Genomic DNA, 21,231 nt, shown 5'->3' on the forward strand with positions numbered 1-21,231 from the left:
TGAAAAAATCACTGCTTTTATCTCAGTGCTACCAGGTACCATAATTACATCTACTCAGCTTCCTTTCCCATTTCCTTTAACAAAGTTCTGAGTTATAAGCACCCTACCCAAAATATCTATTCCCGCCTCTCCCACACACATAACCAACCCTCCAGCAGGTGACCTATTTCTGTACCAACTCCTTTAAAGCAGCCAACTCCTTTAAAGGTCTCTTGTGAAGAAGTGGCTCAATTAGTTTTGAACTGTGTTTTTGATCTTACCTCTCTCTTGCTTCTTGCAGCTTTCCTCTAAGAATGCTGTATTCTCCCTCCTGAAATTCATTGCCTCCATCCACAGTTAATTTACTTGTAGATGTTTTAAACCATCCTTTGTTGTCAAAGATCTCTTTTGAGCCTAGTTTCTCTTCAAATAACAGTCCCATCTCTCCTTCCCTTAGTTACTATACTTCTCGAATTAACTGGCTAGCTTTATGTTCTTTTTACTATAAGATAACCATTGCCTCCTACCTTACAGTGAATTTGTAATTGTCAATTCCTAAAATCAATTAGTGCTCTTACAAAATGAGTTTTGGTCTCCATCAAGTTCCTTTGATATCACTGAAGTATTTAACAATGGGACACTTTTTATTTGTTGAGATTTTCTTCTAGAGTTTCCATGGCATTATTCACTTCTGGCTTTTCATTTACAGCTTTTTTCTGCTTTCTACATGGGCACCTCCTTTGTGAATAACCCCTTAAATGTCATTTGGATTTGGTCTTCACTCTTTTGTATTCTCTCTCCCCCTATTCTCCTTGGACAGGCACATTGGTCTCCATGGCTCTACTGTTATCTAAACATAGGCATCTGTCAAAACTGCAGATATTTGGGTTGATATTAAAAATATAACCTGAATTTTAAGATTGAAATATAGATACAGAAGAATATTAAACAATTTAGAAAAATCATACTCTGTTATTCCTTTCTTTCTATTGCTTCCCCTCTTTACTTCTGATATTTGGTTAATGGTATCACCAGCCACCCCATTACTCAACTTAGAAATCATCAAATCCTATTTGAATTATCCTTCTCTGTTTCTATGTCTTTCCACAACTCATTTCTAATCTACTTTTCTCACCACCATCACAATTACAGATGCATAGAACAGATTAAATACATTGATCAGACTCAAGAAACTTAAAAATTTTGATGGTTCTATTAAAAGGGTTCGGTCTACATCTGCTATTCAGATCTTTTACATTTTCGTCCAAAACTCTTCTTCTGCTCTCTATTCCTGCATAATTGTTCCTTTTATTCCACCCAAGCAGAATGAATCTCTATTTCGTCTCTGCTCCCATGGCACATTGGTCACACCAGTACTTACAGCTCTCCACTCCTGTTTCATTATGTTCTTACCATGTCTGTTCTAGTTAGAACTTCCTGAAAGCGGCAGCCATATCATTCATCTCTGTGATTCTCACACCAGCACAGCTCCAGGTAAGTATTTCTGACTCAAGAAATGTTTTAAAAAATAATTTCAGTAATTAAAATCATTCTAATATCTATAAGAATATGCTGCCTTTAGATGATGTTAATTCAATAGCAAAACATGCTTTAGTGTAGTTTTAAGTTTATTAAAATTTAGTGGATGTCTTTTCTTCAGAAGAATTCTAAGAATGTTCTTGAACATCGGCATGACTTCTTACAATACGCCCCATGCTATTAAGTGAAAAGTCTTAATATTTCTCCATGGTAGAGATAAAGAAAATAAGACTCATAGAGGTTAAGTTACTTATCATTGTCACAAAGCCAGTGGGTGACACAGTAAGGATTAAACACACTTACTTTGAATTTCCATTCATTAACATATACACTCCATAAAGCATTCATTCAACAGTAGCTTCCCATCTCATTATGAGGACAAATGAGATAATGTCTGTAAGACAATTTAAACTACTCAGGAAAAGCAAGCTATATAATTTGAGATGAATTTGATAAATTGGATTCACAAATAAGTAGATTGGCTCAAAACCTCGATGTGAGGAAGTTATTGTGTCATTTCCCCAATCATCTTGCCAATTTACCTCAAGCTTTACAATCTTACAAGTCTTCTATAGAGCTCAGCAAATGAACTTCTTGAAAATGAGTTTTGGTCTCAACTCAGTAAATTTTATTTGTACTTTCCCCATATTCTCTCCAAGAATTCATTGACCCATTACATCACCGAATCTACTACGCATCCAAGCCAGAATACAAGCACATTTGACTTGTTTCATGGCTAATATTTTAGCAGTAATCTCATATAACAATATTGATTTGATATAAAAGCATTTTCTCTTTCATATTATTATATTTATGTGTAGGTTCCACATGATAATTCACTGTATAAGCCTCCAAGAACGTACTCTTTGCACAGCAGTCTTTTTCAGTAATAGCACCTACTACATAGGACCCAAGGGCACCCATTAAGTGCTCAATGATATTTTCTGCAAGACATTTTTTTGTCCTCTGAGAACATTTCTAGCACTCTCAGAAGGGCAATACAATCAGTGCAACCACCAATAGTTCTGAATTTAACAATGTGAATGCTATTGAAATAGCCATAGTATACAAAGAAGAAGCTGCTCATAGTGGGCAAATGTGAATCAGGAGCAAGCCAGACAAAGCTGGCCATGTCCTGTCTTCCTCTGTTTAGAAAAATAGAATGATTTCATTTAGGGCAGAACCGTGATCTGTTAGACAGAAATAGAGTAGAATACAATTTGATTTCATAAGCAAAACCTGCTCCAAGAAAAGTGGCTCTGTATAAACCAAAAATGCAATTTAAACAACACAATACATTTTAGATATCTGAATGTTCATTCGGCTTTACTATAAATGAAGTTTCACTTTAAGTGAATTATACTGTCACTTTTGGGAATCTAAATAAATCTTGCTCTCTAAGAAATTTACAGACATTGATATTCCCTTACAGTTTAAAATATCCCTGTTTACAAAGATAAGGCAGATGGGTACAAGCAGATGGGCATCATGAGGGGAAAAGGAGAGGTACCCACCTGTTACTGTGCATGTGCCCATGATCCCAGGTTTACTGAGGAGACGGTTCTATTTTTACATTTTTTGTTTCAATTCTGAAGGGGGATTATGAAGGATAAATCATAGTTAAAACATTTTTACTGTATTAGTATTTTTAGAACTTAAATTTATCCCAAATGTAAAATAATGCCTGTCTTCAACAACTTCTCACAGAACAAGAATTACAAAATCTTCAGGAATTTAAGAAAATTCTTGCTTTGAACAGTCTATGAGTAATTAAAACTATAGTGCATGTGAGCTTATCAGTAGTGAAGTAGGGACAGAAATGTTAAAAGTTTTTGCTGTGCACAGAGAAAATTACAAATCCAGTAATCTCAGACTGGTACTCCAGAAAGTACATATTAGTTAGAAGTAATGGTGTAGGTGAGAGAAAATTACAACTTCAAAGACCCACAGATACACAACTCAGCTGGATTTAAGAACATTTTAACCTAGACATATTTACATACCTTCATTTGATTAGTAGTAATCCCACTTTTTACTGTTACTGTTTTTTCTTTTTGATTTTACCAAATTTTGTTTGATTTGAAGCAATTCACCTATCACTAGCATGCAATATATTTTGTGTGTCACCATTCTGTACACATTGTCTTGTGATAGTCAAAATGGCTAACAAATCCATTCAGCAAACGTGGACTAATTGCTAATTATGTGCAAACTATGTTTGAAAAAACAAAAGTTATGTTGGTAAATAACATCTTTGGGGTTTCAAATGAACCTGCAATTTAGTTAGAAAAAGAGTTATAAATGGGTAAAATTAATTAAAAATGAGAGATTCATATTGCATTTCAAGAGGAACATAAATAAACAAAATATGTGGCATGACAATAAACGGGATGGCCAAATAATGAGTTACTTAATAAACAACATATTCTCACATGAGATTCCCCAGTGAATCGATAAACTAGGAGTCACCGTATCTCACTAGTAGCAAATATATGTCCCCTCACTTGGCCTCCTTGATTAATTGGGGGTGGCTTTCAGAAGTGTTATTTTCTTGAGCCAAAACCAGGTTTAGTTACAGTGATTACTCTGATTGGTTAGCACTGTGCCTATGAGTACAAGGAGGGAAGAGATAGTATTCACAGTATTATTTGCCATCTCTCTCCTAGACCCCTCCTTCTTTTCATTCTCCATATGTTTTCAAGCTCCATACACGGTCTTCCAAACACCTCAGCAATCTCTCATCCCTTACTTCGGCATTGTAATGCTCCCTGTTCTAGTCTCTCTGCTTCTAAACTCAGTAATGCATCCTGATAACTAAATTTTCTTTCTGAAATTTAAATATGAGCATGTCACCCCTTCCCCCTAAATTGAAATGGTTATAAAGTTTGAACTTCACTTATTTGGCAAATAAGAACATTCCTGATCTCATGACTTCACAAATATCTAGTCTCATGACAACCATCCTCACCTGTCTTGCCTGTTTCTCACTTTTCCCTTACGTAGTCCTAAGCTGAGTACTGCTCCTTGAACAGCCCCATTATTCATGACATATGTTTTCTCCTCTTCTTGAAATGCACTCCCTCCCAAAGTTCACATGAGAATCTTCTCTTTTTCAAAATGTCAGTTCAAATAATTGCCTGTGAGGCCTTTCCCAACACCTTCTTTCAGGCAGTAGGTCCTTTCTTTTTGCTATCTATATATTTCTATTGTAATGTTTGCTTTTTGTGGCTCTCCCACAAGATTGTAAGGTCATGAGGGAAGGCTCATGTATTCTTTCATTGGTGTCTTCCTAGGGCCGGAACATCGCAATGGCCAGGGGATGTATTCAGTGAATGCTGCAGGAGAAGAAGAATAACTCAAGCTATGGTAGACAGTGGACGTGTTAGAGAAGACACAGATATCTGGAGGGCAGAGAGGAAGCTTCGGCAGAATCCTGGAGGGAACAGAGCAGAACTTCAGAGGCAGCAAAGGGGAGTACCAGGTGCGCTCCAGGGACAAAGGTCAAACTGTTCTGCCCACATGACAGACAGATAATTGGGAAAGAAGAGTGCCTCGATGGGTATGGTAGCTGGATCAGGTGGCTTTTGTCTAATAATTTTCTTTATTGGGCACACTCAATCATCTGCAAACTAAGAATTCTTTAGCTATGAATCCATTTTCTAAGTTTGAGTGAAAATGTTTTTTATCAGTTTTCTGCAAATAAGACTATTATATTTTATAATTCAGAATGCACATGTACAAAGTTATGTTTTTAGTCTGTGTGTGTAGCATATGTTTCTTTCTTCTAAAAATCAAGTACTGCTCATAGGCAGAATCCATCTGTAAAAAAAAATACAGAAAACAACAACAAAGTTTTTATTTGGTTGTGTGATACTCACTTATCCCAGTTTGACTATGTTATGTCATGTGTGACTAATGTCAATGCATCCAGCCACCTGCCTTCTCCCCACCAGCCACACAAGCTGCAGTTAAATAGGAGTGAAGTACATTGACAGACAAAAATATTTTTGGATTCACTGCTCAAGTAAAGCTTTGTTGAATCCATAGCAACCCAAGAAATACCTATATCTGTCTGGATTACTAAGGAGGCAAAATATGGATCAGGAGGCTTGAACCCCTGAAAAAGTATCCCCACACTGGGAGCTGAAATGCAGATATTCCTTTCTTCCCAAACTGATTGCAAAGCAAAGACAAAAATCGGGAACAGACTGTCCATCAAGAAAGCAGCTGGAAAAATAAAAACAGTAAAATATGTAGTTGGCATGTTGCTTTTATATACTAGCCAAATCCCCAGAGGGAAAAATGCCATGTAGATTTCAGTCAATAAACAAATATCTGACAAGAGGTCAAATAAATCAATCCAGCCTGTTATAATATATCATATGCAGAGTAATGGGAATAGAATCATCATGATAACACCAGTAACAATGTGTTTGGTTTTAAATGGATTGTGTATCTGTCATCTGCTAACCTGAATCATATGGGAGTTTGGAAAATTTTTATTTGGTGTATGAAATGCTTTGAGCCCACAAAATCTGAATATGTGAGATTTCTATCTTCAGTTAAAACACCAGTGAAAGGGGCTTCCCTGGTGGCACAGTGGTTGAGAGTCTGCCTGCCAATGCAGCGGACACGGGTTGGAAGATCCCACACGCCACGGAGCGGCTGGGCCCGTGAGCCATGGCCGCTGAGCCTGCGCGTCCGGAGCCTGTGCTCCTCAACGGGAGAGGCCACAACAGTGAGAGGCCCGCGTACCGCAAAAAAAAAAACAAAAACAAAAACAGTGAAAAAAAGTAGAAGAAAACTGAAGTAAAACTAGACAATTCAAACAAAGTATACAATTAAGTGTGAATGTCTTCATTATATAAATATCTGCGCATTATAATTTGGCATTTCTATTATCTTTTTTTTCCCCTTTGCCTACATGAAATAAAAGAAACCTATTCCTTTATCTAAGTTTCAGTCTCCCTTTCCATTTCTTGTCATTCAATGTGCAATTCATTCTTATGTTACCCAATGCAGACCTAGTCAAGCTTCAAACTCAAGATGCAAAGTGACAACTGCTTAAGTTATATTGCTGTACTGCACAACTACTAGCATACAAGGAAGAATACTTTGCTCTACCTATAAGCCCTCTTTAGAAGATTAAGTGGATTTCTGCAGGAACCACTCAGAGTTTTATTTCTCTCACCTAGCACAGTGCCTGAGTACCAGACACTCAATAAATATTTAATAAATGAACGTAACAGGAAAAAAGGAATCATTAAATACTTGAGTGCATACTTAGTGACAAGTAGTATAGCTTTATTTTATTCAAGTACCCATAAAAGTTTTTGATACTAGAAGTGTCATTGAAATAAATCACATATTTTCTCCTTTTATATCTCTGGGTTTAAAAATTTTACATGCTACGATGAATGTACTAAAGGATGTGGAGGTGGCACTTTTTACACTAATTATGATGTCATTTTCAAAGGTAAATTTTTGTTCTCTTTCTTTCAGTATACGTGTATGAAATATATCCCTTGATTTTTGTCAATATTCACCAATTGGAAAGTTAGAAAAAGTATTTATGAATTAATTAATTTGTATCTATTATGGCCTCAAAATGGAAGATTTCTTCATTTCATGAAAATGCTCCAGCCTCCAAGTGCTAGGATGGACAAGGAGGTCTCTAATTAGGGACCTGAGTCAGAGCCTAGGAAGACTAGGGTATTCCACCCCAAACCCTCCCCCTCCATGGTGAAAAGCATGTAAAATAACTTTGCTACCTCTCTCCTCAGCCAGGAAATATGCATGATTTCTGTGAACACCTGTTTAACTCTACACTGAACATTATAAATAACCAAAATGTGTTTTCTTTACTTTCTTGCAGGAAACAGTATCTTACTCTTCCAGTGTTCAGTCACATTTAATAAAGATGAATCTTTCCAACAATTCAACACCCTCAGCTCTTTTAAAAACAAGGAGGCCGGGGCTTCCCTGGTGGTGCAGTGGTTGAGAGTCCGCCTGCCAATGCAAGGGACACGGGTTCCTGCCCCGGTCCGGGAAGATCCCACGTGAGTGGAGCGGCTGGGCCGGTGAGCCATGGCCGCTGAGCCTGCGCGCCCGGAGCCTGTGCTCCGCAACAGGAGAGGCCACAACAGTGAGAGGCCCACGTACCGCAAAAAAAAAAAAACAAGGAGGCCGACTTTTCGGAGATATTTTTTAAATTTACAAACCGTGGTGTTCTTTCCATTAGTGATAGAAAAGAGTATTGCTTGCCAATCAGACATCAAAGGCTCCCCTCCTAGGTTGAGGCTTCAGGAATGGGGGTGCAATTATTGTTGAAAGGGAAACGGATTATTTAAGATCAGCTGCTTCAGTGCCCTGATACTGTGACAGGGTCTGCAGGTGTACAGAGTTTGCCTATTGATACAAATTGAATCTGAAAATAGCAATTTATTCACCAAATCAAGCCAATCACTGCAATGCACTTTTCTCTTTCTGCTCTTATTTCCAACCAACCACTCTTAACGAATTTGCAACTTCTGTTTTACAGTGAACATTTCTGTTTTAGGAAGGGGATTGGGCGAGCTCTCATGGAAAGCCTTTCTTTTAGCCTTTTTAACTTTGAGGCTTTATTTTAGAAGACAGTTTGTTTATAGTTGTACTACTTAATCTAGGCAAAAATGATCAACACCTGTTCCAAATTGGTACTCCCCTCCCACACTCCTTTTTCTCTTCTCCACCAACTGCCATTTGCCTTCCATTACCCATAAAAAAGCAATCACATTAGCATCCTTTGTAACACAATTTCAAAACTTCAAAGGCATGCCAGAAATTCTAGAGTAAACTGCATCTTCTATATGCCAACATAATCAACTTCCAGGAAATGAGAAAGAACATAAAATAAAGACATATTTGAAGTGAATCTTTTGATTCTAACAGTTACTTCAAGTGACACCTAACAGCCAAGTCAAGAATTTGAAACAAGTAAATGAAAGATAGTTTACCTGAAGTGAAGCAAACAGACCAAAGAACTCTCAATTTGGATCAAAGACCGGACAACTAAATGGACCCTCTCAAAGATCTGAATCAACACACATCCCTGGCATTTTGCCAGGCTTTCCAAAGCTCCTGGATGGAGAAAGACCCAAAATGGCTAAGCACAGGTTGTTGTCATGGCTACAAGCAGCCAACAGAAAAAGAAAGTAGCTTAAGAAAAAGGCAGCTGGGAAACACTTAAAAGAAAAATAGGCTGGACTGGAACAAATGCATACTTGAGTGAAATTTTTAGGCAAAGACTATATTCTTTATACAGACTCAAAGAATATAAACAAAGAAAATAAATTATATCAATAACAGACCAGGTTATATTTTAAGGATATCCCATTTTATGAGGGTTTCTATCTGGAGGAGAAAAAGAAAAAAAAAAAAAAAAAAAAAGCAAGAGGAAGATAAGGAGGAAGAGAAGTGATAGGGATAACAGTAGCTCTTGTCGCCAAAATTGTTTTCTTGGCCTTTCAGAAAAACAAAACCTTCATGCAACTATCAGTCCATGTACTACTCTAAATTCTTTATCAGGAAGCCAACCAAATGAGAAATTTTATTTTACCTTCAAATCAGTGTATTTTAATATAAATGGATGGTGGGAAAACATTGAATCTTTTAGATCAAATGATATAGAACTTTATAGTCTGGTGAAAACTTGTTAACTTTAGCAAAGATTGACCAAAAACAGATGATTAACTATTAAAGAGCAAAATTTTCTGTTAGAATAAGCTAACTCCCACCGTACTCAATGGCCATTGGTCATAATTTCCATGTTTAGGAGTGCAACACTCTATGGGCAACAGTGCACTGGAACTGTTAAAACCTGTTAAATTTTCAGGAATTTTGTGATCCAGTTACTAAACACAGTCATTGTTAAAAATTAATATATAAGAACTTATGATTTAGTAAATTATATTAAAATCATTGCTTTACCAACTTTTACTCTTGTCAATGTTCTCAAAGTTGTTCCATCTATTGTAAGTGTATGGTACAGATAGTATGTAATGCACCGTATGTGCATCACTTTTCAACTCCATGCTCTGTGATATCATGTTGGTAGCTTGAAGGACTCACACCATAGAAATTACCAAATACACAGGGCTTGATTTAGTGAGTTGTTGATTATCTAAACTTGAGAGTGATGGAGAAAATATTAATACAGAATAAACTTAAACTGTGTCATATCTGTAGCCATTACTTGCACATAGTAGAAGAAGATGATGAAATGCTCTTTCAACATTTGAAAACTACTACCTGATTAAACAAATAAGTGCTTACATTGTTGATGAATGAGTGAAGTTCTGAAATATGTCTTACTTCTCTTTTACTTCTGTTTTGCCTATTAACATAAATGAAAATATCAGAAGATTCATGTTAGAAGTATACTCATTTGTCATTTGCCAGTTAAATGAAAATATTCTGTAAGAATCATTTGGTTATATGAAATTTAGCATGAAATATGTTATTTGTAAATTGTGAGCTATTCATTCTTTATATCAGTAAAATATATAATAAACGTGTGTCTGTGTGAGTATGTCTGTGTGTACACATGCTAGGGAAGAAGTTATTGTTTACTATGGTACTGTATTCTAACTTTCTCTTCTAAATGGACATGTGAAAATGGTTTAGTATGTTTTATCTTAACTCTTCTGTGAAAAGCCAAGCCATCTGTTATAGGACAGTACTAGAACATTGGACAAATGTAATGAAAAATCAAAACAAAGTCATTTCAAATATAATTCATGAGATGACCAAGAAAAACTAATATGAATGTTTCCTTACTCTTCATTAAGTATTCAAAAATCTCTATTTCTATTGAGGGAAGCCCCTTTGTTTCATTTTTCTCTCCAGACCGCAGGAGCACATTCAAAAGTACATAATTATGATCTTGCCATTGGCATCAAAAATTAAAATATTCTCTTTGGAAAAAACTCACGTCAGAGCATGAAATTAATATTGATTTATTTAATTTCCACTTGTTGCATTCCACTAGGTGCTAAGTTAAAAGCAATCCCATTTTTGAAACAGTAGACTGAATATTACTAGGGGAAGGTGGGAAGGAGTGGTTACAAAGGCTTGAGGGAACTTTTGTTGATGTTTGAGATGTCCACTATTTTGATTGCGGTAATGGTTTCGCAGGTATACCCACATTTCAAAACTTACCAAGTTACTTTTTTTTTTTTTTTTTTTTGCAGTATGCGGGCCTCTCACTGTGGTGGCCTCCCCCGTTGCGGACCACAGGCTCCGGATGCGCAGGCTCAGCGGCCATGGCTCACGGGCCCAGCCGCTCCGCGGCATGTGGGATCTTCCCGGACAGGGGCATGAACCCGTGTCCCCTGCATCGGCAGGCGGACTCAACCACTGCACCACCAGGGAAGGCCCACAAGTTACATTTTAAACATGCGCATCTTATTCTCTGTCAGTCTTACCTCAATAAATCCATTTTGAATGTTTCTAAAAGATAGGTTAAAGAATATATATATGTGCTTTTACTACATATATTTATATATAATACTATAATATAATATAATGCTATAATATTATATAATACTATGTAACACTATAGTATTATACTATATAGCATTAGTGTTACCACTGTGTAGCTGATTTTGTGCCTATGTTTTATCTTTTGTGCTATGTTCTTTTAAAAAAGTAACAAATGACTGCGCATGTGTATCAGCTACAAGGTGCTGGGATTGAGGCTTTCAATTAACACTGCAGGCATCACACCTGTTGGTGTTCAGCTGTAGCGGCGTTCTAGTCATCCTACTAATAGAAGAGCCAAAGAGGAAGGTAATGCTGTGCCTCTTTGTCAAGACAAACCCTCCCGCAGCGTTATTAATCTTCAAGCAAGTTCCCTACCAGCTACTTTCCTGAAAATCCCGACAACAGAGCTGCCCTCGGGAATTGACCACAAGCCCAAGGAATACCTAGGACTCCTAGAATGTATGTATGCCAATCTCCAGCTTCAGACCCAGTTTGCCCAACCGCAGATGGCTATTTTGGAAAATTTAAAAGCATCCATGACACAACTGTCTCCTGGGAGAGAAAGCAAGAACTCTTCTCTCCCAGCCTTATCTTGTAATCTGTTGTTAAATCACCTCTCCAATTCAGTAAATGAATTGTGGAAAAATAAAAAAAAGTAACAAACATTTTATGATAAACAGTTATTATGTATTTTAAAGTAAGAAAAACACTATATACATAGAATGAATTCTTTTTTTTTTTTTTTACACAGCAATACCTATTTACTTACATATTATCTATAGTTGCCTTTGCACTAGAACAGAACTGAGTAGTTGAGACAGATTATTTCACCTGCAAAGCCTGAAATATTTACTATCTGGCTTTTTACAGAAAATGTTTGTCATCCTATGAGCTAGATCAAGAAATAGGATACTATCAGCATTAAAAAAGCTCCCTTGTCCCCTCTCCCAGTTATAACACCGTCCCTAACCACTTTCCTGACTTCTAACACCATAAGTTACCTTTGTCTTTTTTAAAATCTCTATAGAAATGGAATTGTACATTTTTTTTGTAACTGGCTTCTTTCATTCAATATCATATTTATAAGATTCTTCCATGTTGCCACAGGTAGAAGAACTTCATTTTCATTTCTGTAGATTATTCATAGAATGTGTACCTGAAGCAAAATAATGAAACAGGTGAATTTGTTCTTGGTACCCACTCCCATCTTTCCTTCAATTACATGTGTTCTTTTTTTGTTTTGTTTTCATTTCCACTCCCAGATAATTTCCATTTTTCTCCCCTCCCCCAACCAGTCCCTCAATCCTCTCCCAGTACTTCTGAGCACTGCTAAGGATTAATGTGCTAGCTGGTTGCATTTCAATAAGCAAAACGTATTCATTCTATACATAGAATGAATTCATTTTTAAAGTGAGAAACTTAGAGAAAAAAGATAAAGATGTTTAACTATTAAAGTTAGTTAACCTAAGACTTATGAGACTACAAATTTTAAACTTTCCTTTCTTGTACTTTCATTCTTAATGTTTTTCTTCTAAATATTTTAATAATACCTGTTACTTCTCTACATTGAAATATATGTCATTTTAATACCTATTTACAGTACACACACATTGACACCTTAGAATAAATGACACTTTAATTTTGATGGATTACTTATAAATTTAAATAAGGGCTAGACAAATTTTGACATCTTCGAAGAGTTTTATTCTTTCTTAACTTAAAGTTTGACTATTAGAGTTGAATTAATCAGAAAGATAATTCTGGCAAAATCATGTTGGCCTGAAATAAAATTACCTTCTAAAAATAGTTTATATGAATTCTGTAATTTTAAACAAGTCTGTTAATATATTTTTTATCAATTTCTTGATTTATTCAATAAATATTTTGACTGAAACACTGATTATGCAAAAATGAATGAAAAAGTGATCTGCTGTCATGGAACTCATAATATCAAGGCAAGACAGATGAAATTATAATTTTGATAAAATACTTTAAAAACTGTTGGAATTTTTTCTTATCAGGAAAGGAGAGCAGAAAGAGAGGAGAATATATCTTCCTCCAATTTGTCCTGAGATGAAATTTATATGTAAAAAGCTGTGCAAAGTTAGAATCATGAGAAAAATATAATGGCTTCTTAAAAACAATGTTAATACTGTCTTTTGTAAATTTTCACTCTTTCTAATTATGTAATTCTTGAAAATATCCTATGTAGACTCTTGTGGAGGCCTGTCCTCAACCATAAAGAATTATCTACCTTTTTCAATATCTGCTATCTTTCCACCCCTTCTAAAAAGTGCTTCAGTGATTAACCTTTTCATTCAAAAGCTAATATATCCCTACGTTCCCTACAAAGCAGCTTCCTTTACTGGCATAATTCCCCGCCCGTGTTTTAAGAGCCTTGACTACGTTGTTTTGTCTTTTAGTTTGCAATGTGCTTTTGAATGATCAATATGCATTATGGAACCATGCTTATTCATTGTTTTTTCCAACCAGGAAAACACATTGCAATTCTGGCGAGAACATTTAAACATAAATAATACTACTCACCTAGTGCAACCTCTCATTACTCTCCATTTTTCAACTCCCAAACTCAAAGATTTCAGTTTGGTTTTCTATAATTATTTTTTCATTCTTTCCAGGTAACTTTCTCAGTTTAATAAATAATATTTGGAATCCCTTTATCTTCCTGTCAAAATCATTGTAAAAATGAACAGAGGGGGCTTCCCTGGTGGCGCAGTGGTTGAGAGTCCGCCTGCCGATTCAGGGAACACGGGTTCGTGCCCTGGTCCGGAAAGATCCCACATGCCGCGGAGCGGCTGGTCCCGTGAGCCATGACCGCTGAGCCTGCGCGCCCGCAGCCTGTGCTCCGCAACGGAAGAGGCCACAACAGTGAGAGGCCCGCGTACCAAAAAAACAAAAAAAGAACAGAGGCCTTGGGACACTCACAACTTCACAATTTTTGAGCCAGCCACTTTTCTTGCTGGCTTAGTGAGCCCATTACAGAAAAAGACTGCATGTTGTCTTGCATGACTAGAAGAAGAAATGTCCCAGGTGTACCCTGCATTGGACCTATAGCTTTAGACCAAAAGCAAAAAAACATCTTCCATGAGCACAAATAAGCAAAGTGGAAGACAGTAAATTGTTCCCGTAATTCAGACTGCTTAGAAGAGCCTCTAAGACCCAGCACTCTTTCACAGAGTAGGTAATTTCAACTGAGATTGAGTATACTTCTGCCAGAATCCAGGTGCCTTCTGCCTGAAATACTCTTTATGAAAAGATTAGTTTGCTCTTCATACCTCCTTAGAGCCTGTACCCTGCAGGTTGAGGGTCTCTCCCTCCATATGTTAAAGTTTACCTCCACTCTTCTCCCATTGCTAATTAAGGGTGTTGTCTGACGACTTAGGAAGAAAAATTCCAATTTTTTTACAACACAATAAAAAGTAGCAGATATAAGAAAATCTAATACATCCACAACTCCTAAAGTAAGTTTATTTATTTAGTATTTAAACAAGTCACTCACAGTAATCTATTCAAACTACTAGTAACACTGATACAGGACACTTAGACTAACCAGCCCTAAAATTACATGTTATGTTTTCAAAGTTGACATTTTGAGAGTAAAATAAAGAAAAAGAATTACTGCTTCACACTGACTTTGTATTCAAAGCATAAATGAGTGAAAAAATCGAACCATTTATAAAGCTTTGAGAGAGCTGTAATGTTGCCTCTTTATTTATGTTTTTTTCAGCCATAACCTACTTTGAAAGCAGGTGTTAAGAAAAGAACCAATAATGAAAACGCAGTGTAATCTAAAGCTGGAAACATCCATATTTTTTGTAATGAGCAAACAGATAAAAAACAAATTATTTCAAAAAATTAAAATATATGTATATATAATGAAGTTAAAAATTATCCATATTTTCTGCAGCTTACAATAATAATTTCTTCCAGAACTTTTAACTCTTTTCTTACCTGTAAAATCCAATTCAAGTAACACATGTACCCTCCAAAATACCTTGTTATTCTATGTTTAAAATATAATTTAATAAGATATTGCATTTTTCATTGTTTGAGTATTTATAGATCCCTTTTCCATTATTTATGTCTGAAATATTTGCCTTGCTAGGGTACTTTATGGAGAATTAACAATATTTGTATTGTTTTTGATTTATTATTACAGAGTTAAGAGAAGCTACCTTTGGAAACTACTCTTTTCAAAGAGACAGAGCCCTTCTGGTCTTACTAAGACTTCATATGATTTTGTAGAAACTTGCCAATGAAAAACAGGAAAAAATAATTTCAAAACAAATGTTCACAAAAGTTTTAACAAGAGGAACAATTCTACAGAGAGCACAGGTGCACTTGTACTGGCAAGAATTTTGCAATTAGCCATTGGGCTTCCAGTGGAAGTTGTTAGAAAAGCCAGCAATCATAAACTGTAGATGTGAAGGCAATTGCTAAATGTTTTTTTAAAATTAAAACGTCAGCTTTAATAAGAAAAATTTAAGAAGTAAATATTTTCAATTTAGAGAAGTATAACATTGTTTGTATTTATGCAAAAATTCTGTTGATATTAAAAAAGAAAATGGTCTCCTTTGTCCTAAGGTTTATACCTAAAACCAGAATGTTATTACATGTTATTGACACAGTTTGAATGAGACTCATTATAAGACTATTTGGACAAATTTCTGTGCTATTTTTTAGTTTGAGTTAAAAATAAACTGTGAAAGTATGAGTACCATTAGCTATATTGTATAAAGGGCACAAAATTTAAGAAGATAGTTTTTAATACATATATGAGGATTGATGCTGTTCCAGGCAAATTGCTGAGTAACAATTTGAAGAGCTTGCCTCCTAAGTACAGCAATCTGTTTTGACGCAATGTTTTGAAGCAGTAAGAATCAGTTATTAGTTGTAGATCTATCAGAATGTTTTTTATAGTTTGCAAAATCTGAGTCCCTGAATTCTAGCATTGACTCATGTTTTTAGTCTGTTTGCTAAGTTTCCTTCTAAATTGTTAAAAAATAAAAATTACATAAGCCTGAGGAAACCCTTGGAATACAAGCTGGACACCCTACCCTGACTTTTGGTCCACATTTTTTTTTTTTTTTTTTTGCCATTCCTTCAACATAAATGTACAAGTAAGGAGGCTATAATAGTCACCTTCATACCAATGAGAATTAGAATTTCTCTCTTTCTTTCTGTTGTGATTCTTTATTATAAAATAGTACATCTATCTTTTTACTGGATTTTGAAGCAGGATAATGATATATTTTCCATGTTAGAGTTGTGGGTGACTGCAACGAAAAGTTAATGTTCATATATATGATAACACCAGGTAAGCAATGAAAAGGTAATAATGAAGGGGGATAAAAGGAGCTAACCCAATGTTCAGGAAGTGTTTCTTCAAAGATACATAGGGGCTGAGTTCATCTGTCACAGATGAGACACAAAGGACTGAAGGAAAAAAAATGGAACATTAATAGGAAAAATTGCTGTTATCCAATCTCTGAGAAGACAGATGTTGGAAGGGTGTGCTAATGAGGGTATGTTGATTTAAAGAATGTCTTTCTGCCTGGAACAAGGGTGTGAAGCCATGATAATCAGTGCTGTGACAGGTGTCTTATGATCTTTAAAGGAGGACAAGAGAATTTTGAAAATTCTACCCTTCACAAATGCTATATTCACATCACTAAGTCACTGGTTCCTGGAACTGCTTACCTCTCTGATATCTGTGATATGAAATTATTAAATGTCTTTATTGCTTAAGGAGTATTTGATTGAGTCTTCTTATACTGGAAATCATTCCCAGACAGTCTGTAAAGCAAGACATTCAGTATCTTTTGAATACTTAATGTGCATTTCAATTCAGTGTTGATAAAACAATAAATGAGACATCTATTTACTGAAGACAGCAAGGATTAGAAAGAAATTCAGACTCAAATTATTTTATAAGAAAATCACTGTTACAACTTACAAACTTGAAAAGGATGGTGTTTTATTTTAATTTTCATAAATAAAATGGACAGCAATATACTCATACATTTTATACTATTTGAACTGTGAATAATAGCATACATATATAATAATCTAATGCCAGTTCATTACATTTTCAATACACTCATCCTGCCTATGACATTCATACCAAAATCTTCATTATTGGTGAAGTGGGATTTTACTAATGATCTTCCAGCTTGTTTTGTTAAAGAAAAACAAAAACATAAACCAATGGACACTGTAAAATACATACTTGTGCTCTACCTGTGCCATCCTGGGCCCAGGAAACTACATGGTGGAACCAACTCTGAAAGAATAAATATAGTAAACATTTTTTTTTCTGAAAAATATACTGTGACATTGCTTAGGTCTAAAGTTTTCATGCTAGATTGTTCTTCCGTTTCTTAAAATTTTATCTGTTCAAAACAATTTAAACTATTCAAAGTATAATTTAATGCACGTAAGTTCAGAGATATCTCACTGCTGAACGTTTAGTCTACTTGTTTTACTATCTTAGTCAATCCTAGAATAATATTTCATTCCTACAGAAAAGAATTGCATGATTACATAATGAGTATAGTGATCTTGAAATATTGTGCTCTGTTTGTTGTGTGTACACGTATACACATATGCATATATGTATATTCATGTATCTGTACATGCATACCTTGTTATTACATAATGCTTAAAGAGAAGAAAATGCAGGTTTAATGATTATCAAATAATTGTTAATTTCTTCATGGCATTTTTGAAGTTCAAAGCTGAAACATTTGCTCAGTTGTTTCACAATTAGATTTCACACCAGAGGTATGCCACAGGATACAGTGGCAGGCAGGTATGTACAGTCCAAATTGTGCAAGTCACGTAGAGGGCATGTATCTCTTTCCAAAATGTCCTATCAAGGTTTATTCTTATATGGATGTGCTAGACATAACATTTACTTGTATATATATATACATTGTACATTAATAGATATAGTCCCCGCTTCAATTCTTCTATTGTATTTACTCAGAATTCCCATAATGGCTGAATTATGTTCATAGAGTTAATACACAGTTTCTAATTTCTTAAGCGAACACCTGCAGCTGTTCATTACAACATTATGCTTCTCTTAACTTTTGAACCTTTTAAAACTAAACTCAGAAATTGGACTTCAATAAAAACGAAGACTGCTTCAAATACATAAATATGTAAGATATAATTATATGATTTAAACTATATGTTAAAATTATATTATGAAAATTAAATTATATATTAATTTTTGATTTGTTAGGGAGAAAAATGGATGGTAATTATGAGAAGGCACCTAAGGTAAATTTGAACATGAATTAATTAACTTTGCTTGGAATCAAGAAATCTCCCCACCAAATTTGTCTTCACAACAATCTCAAAAAACTGAAGAGGAAAAAATATATCAGAGCAAACATATCACTACTTCCACAGCACTACTTACAGCCAGGTTACCAAGGATGAGAACTATTGTCCTATCTGTGCATAAAATAATACAAATATTTAGAAATTTAGCCATAATCCAACATTTGTTCTTGGTTGATTTTCTCATCTGCTTAAAATTATCTGACCACACTCTGATTTTAACCTTGAAAACTTATAGACATAAATCATTAAAACTGTTCCAAACAATAAAATGTTAAAATATAACAAAAAAGAACAACTCTTATATATTTTCAAAGCTCTGATAGATTTTCTCTTTTCAAAGTGATTAGTCATGCTGTTGTCGGAAATTGGAACAGCACAGGAGCATTTTAGGAGAGTCACTGTCTGTTCTAAATCTAAAAAGGAAAAACATAAAATGCCACATCTCATAATAAACAAAATGTGTTCAGACACAACTGTAAGGAGGAATATTTTGGAGGGGAATGCGTGTGCCTTTCACAAAAATGTTGTAGGCACTGTGAGATTGGTTTTGCCCCACTGTTTCATATTTTATCTGTATTTATAAGCTAAAGTACAATTCCCCAAATCAAGTTTCCAGCCATTCAAATCTCTATTCCTACATAAAGCTGTAAACCCACTAATCTCTCAGCCTTTTGATAAGTCAACGCTGTAATCAATAGCATGCTGCCTTTAGGTCTCAGGGGCATCCTTTGATTAATACAATCTTTCCAAGAGAAACATACGAAAATCATATCACTGCAACTGCATCAGACTGTCATGAAACTTTGGGAAACTGAGACATTCAAGGGAAATGTGAAAATGAACAGTAGTAGATAAATGTCAGTTTCAGAGGTTTGGACATTTTGTTATATTTAAATTAAAGGCGATGTTATTTTGGTTCCTTCCTGCTCTAAACATGTTGGTTTTCTCTTTTAGGAGATTCTGATAAAATATGTGATCATCCCTTGCCAACATTTTCAATTCCTCTTCTGTGCAGACAGCGGGGTTTATATGATAAAATTTTAATGACCATGGACCTGCATAGCAAGCTAGGCACTGGCACATTTTCAATAAGGCTATGCATTTGTAACACTGGCATTGGGTGGAATTCTCTAAGTGGAAGCCATCATGGCTTGAAAAGCAGGCTTAGTAGTCATAGAAGCTGCTCCAGAGAAAGCGTCATTATCATGCAGCAGTCATGGGATGAAATGGGGATTTATGAATCACTGCCAAGGAAACTAAATTACGGGCTGTAAATTAAAACTGGGGTTTAACATATACCTGACACTAGGCTGGAGGATCTAGTTTTCAGATTACCTCACAGACTTAGTTAAAAGCAGCTTTAGAGTACCCCTCAATCCCTGATACATTCCCTTCATCTTTCCACAAAATCCTACACTATTTTCTGGTTACAGTGTCATAAGGGGGAAAAGTCTAAATCAACTCAGGAGAGGTTTTGGATTTCTTTTTAACTTCTTTTCAACTCCAGGTTAAGTAGTGTTAGAACTGGGGGAAAAATGCTCACTTTATTAATGTTAAATCATGAAGTTACGGTACTTTCTTGGTTTGCACAGAAATGGTTTTGGGGCTTGGCTTCTTGATTCATATATGTATCCTCAACCCTGAGCCTGGGTATATTTACACTTTCTGTAGGTTTACTGTAGCTATTCTATGAACAGATAGAAAAATCCATTATACATTTTAAAAATGTTATTTAAAGATTTGTTGTTTTTCTTCATAACTATGGCCATCTTTATGAACTCTTATGATCCCAAGTATAAACACAAAATCTGAAGGCTTGATTCCAAATCTGTATGTACCATCTTACAGAAATGATCAGGTGTCTGTTGAGTACACAATGCTATTCTTGTTTTGTTGTATAAATCTGATACTAGGAGAGTTCTTTCTGTGAGAACTATATTGCAGCTTTCACATGACAGAAATATTTTGAAAGTTCTCCTCTGGCACCAAGCACACTCTCACAGAGCATAGAAATGAGAGATGGAAACTCTCAGATAGGTCATGGTTCAGGACTGTTCCATTTCATAAATGAAAATTTATTACTGCTATTCTTCAGTATCTTTGAAAGAAAATTAACTGCACCTTCTTCTAGTAAAAACGACCAGTTTGAGAATGTAGGGGCAGAGTTTATTTACCCCCATAAACCTTAAGTCTTGGCCAATGGAGAAATGTCTTTCTGAGAAATAAGAACATCAGAATATTGGCATACAGAATGATTTTTTGGTAATAAAAATAGTGAAAAGGTTACTGTAATGGAAATGAAAAGACTGTGGTGGTGAGAGGGCTGGAGGAAAGACTTTAAATATTAGAATATGGTTGTGAGATAGTACAGTAAGGAAAAGAATTCCCAGAAGCTTAACATTAAGGTATAAATAACAGTTCATATGGAAATGATGAAAACAGCTGTTAAACAGAAATCACAAATGCTTTAAAATAAGTTACAAAAATTCCACTTGAAATCAAGAACTCACTTAGAATCCAAGGAAATCACCTCTGATAATGGCTGCCAGTATAAGAAATTGTTTGGGGTTTTATATTATAAAATGAATTAAATTTTAATTTAAGATGAACGTTTTTGGAGCAAAAATACTATAACAGTGATTACATTATGAAAAGACACATACCTCAAACATTTTCCAGATATATTTTAAGATCACTGTAGATCTGAGAGAGTATGAATAAAATGATTGTAAACACAATTACTATAGATAAGTATAGTAATTTAAATGCACATGTATATGTTTAGGATTTTAGAAAACTGCAATCAGGTGTGATGTT

The 21,231-nt window shown here is 35.1% G+C and overlaps 1 protein-coding gene and 1 pseudogene across 2 annotated transcripts in view; one reads left to right on the forward strand and one right to left on the reverse strand.

Annotated features, from left to right (window-relative positions):
• The window catches only part of PCDH9 (protocadherin 9), a 969,142-nt gene that overhangs the window by 738,286 nt on the left and 209,625 nt on the right, over positions 1–21,231 (reverse strand). The window lies entirely within an intron of this gene.
• Positions 6,932–11,699, forward strand: LOC114888371 (annotated as a pseudogene).

Source organism: Monodon monoceros, unplaced genomic scaffold, assembly GCF_005190385.1.
Source record: "Monodon monoceros isolate NGI ecotype Baffin Bay Population unplaced genomic scaffold, NGI_Narwhal_1 Super_Scaffold_8, whole genome shotgun sequence".
Lineage (NCBI taxonomy): Eukaryota > Metazoa > Chordata > Mammalia > Artiodactyla > Monodontidae > Monodon > Monodon monoceros.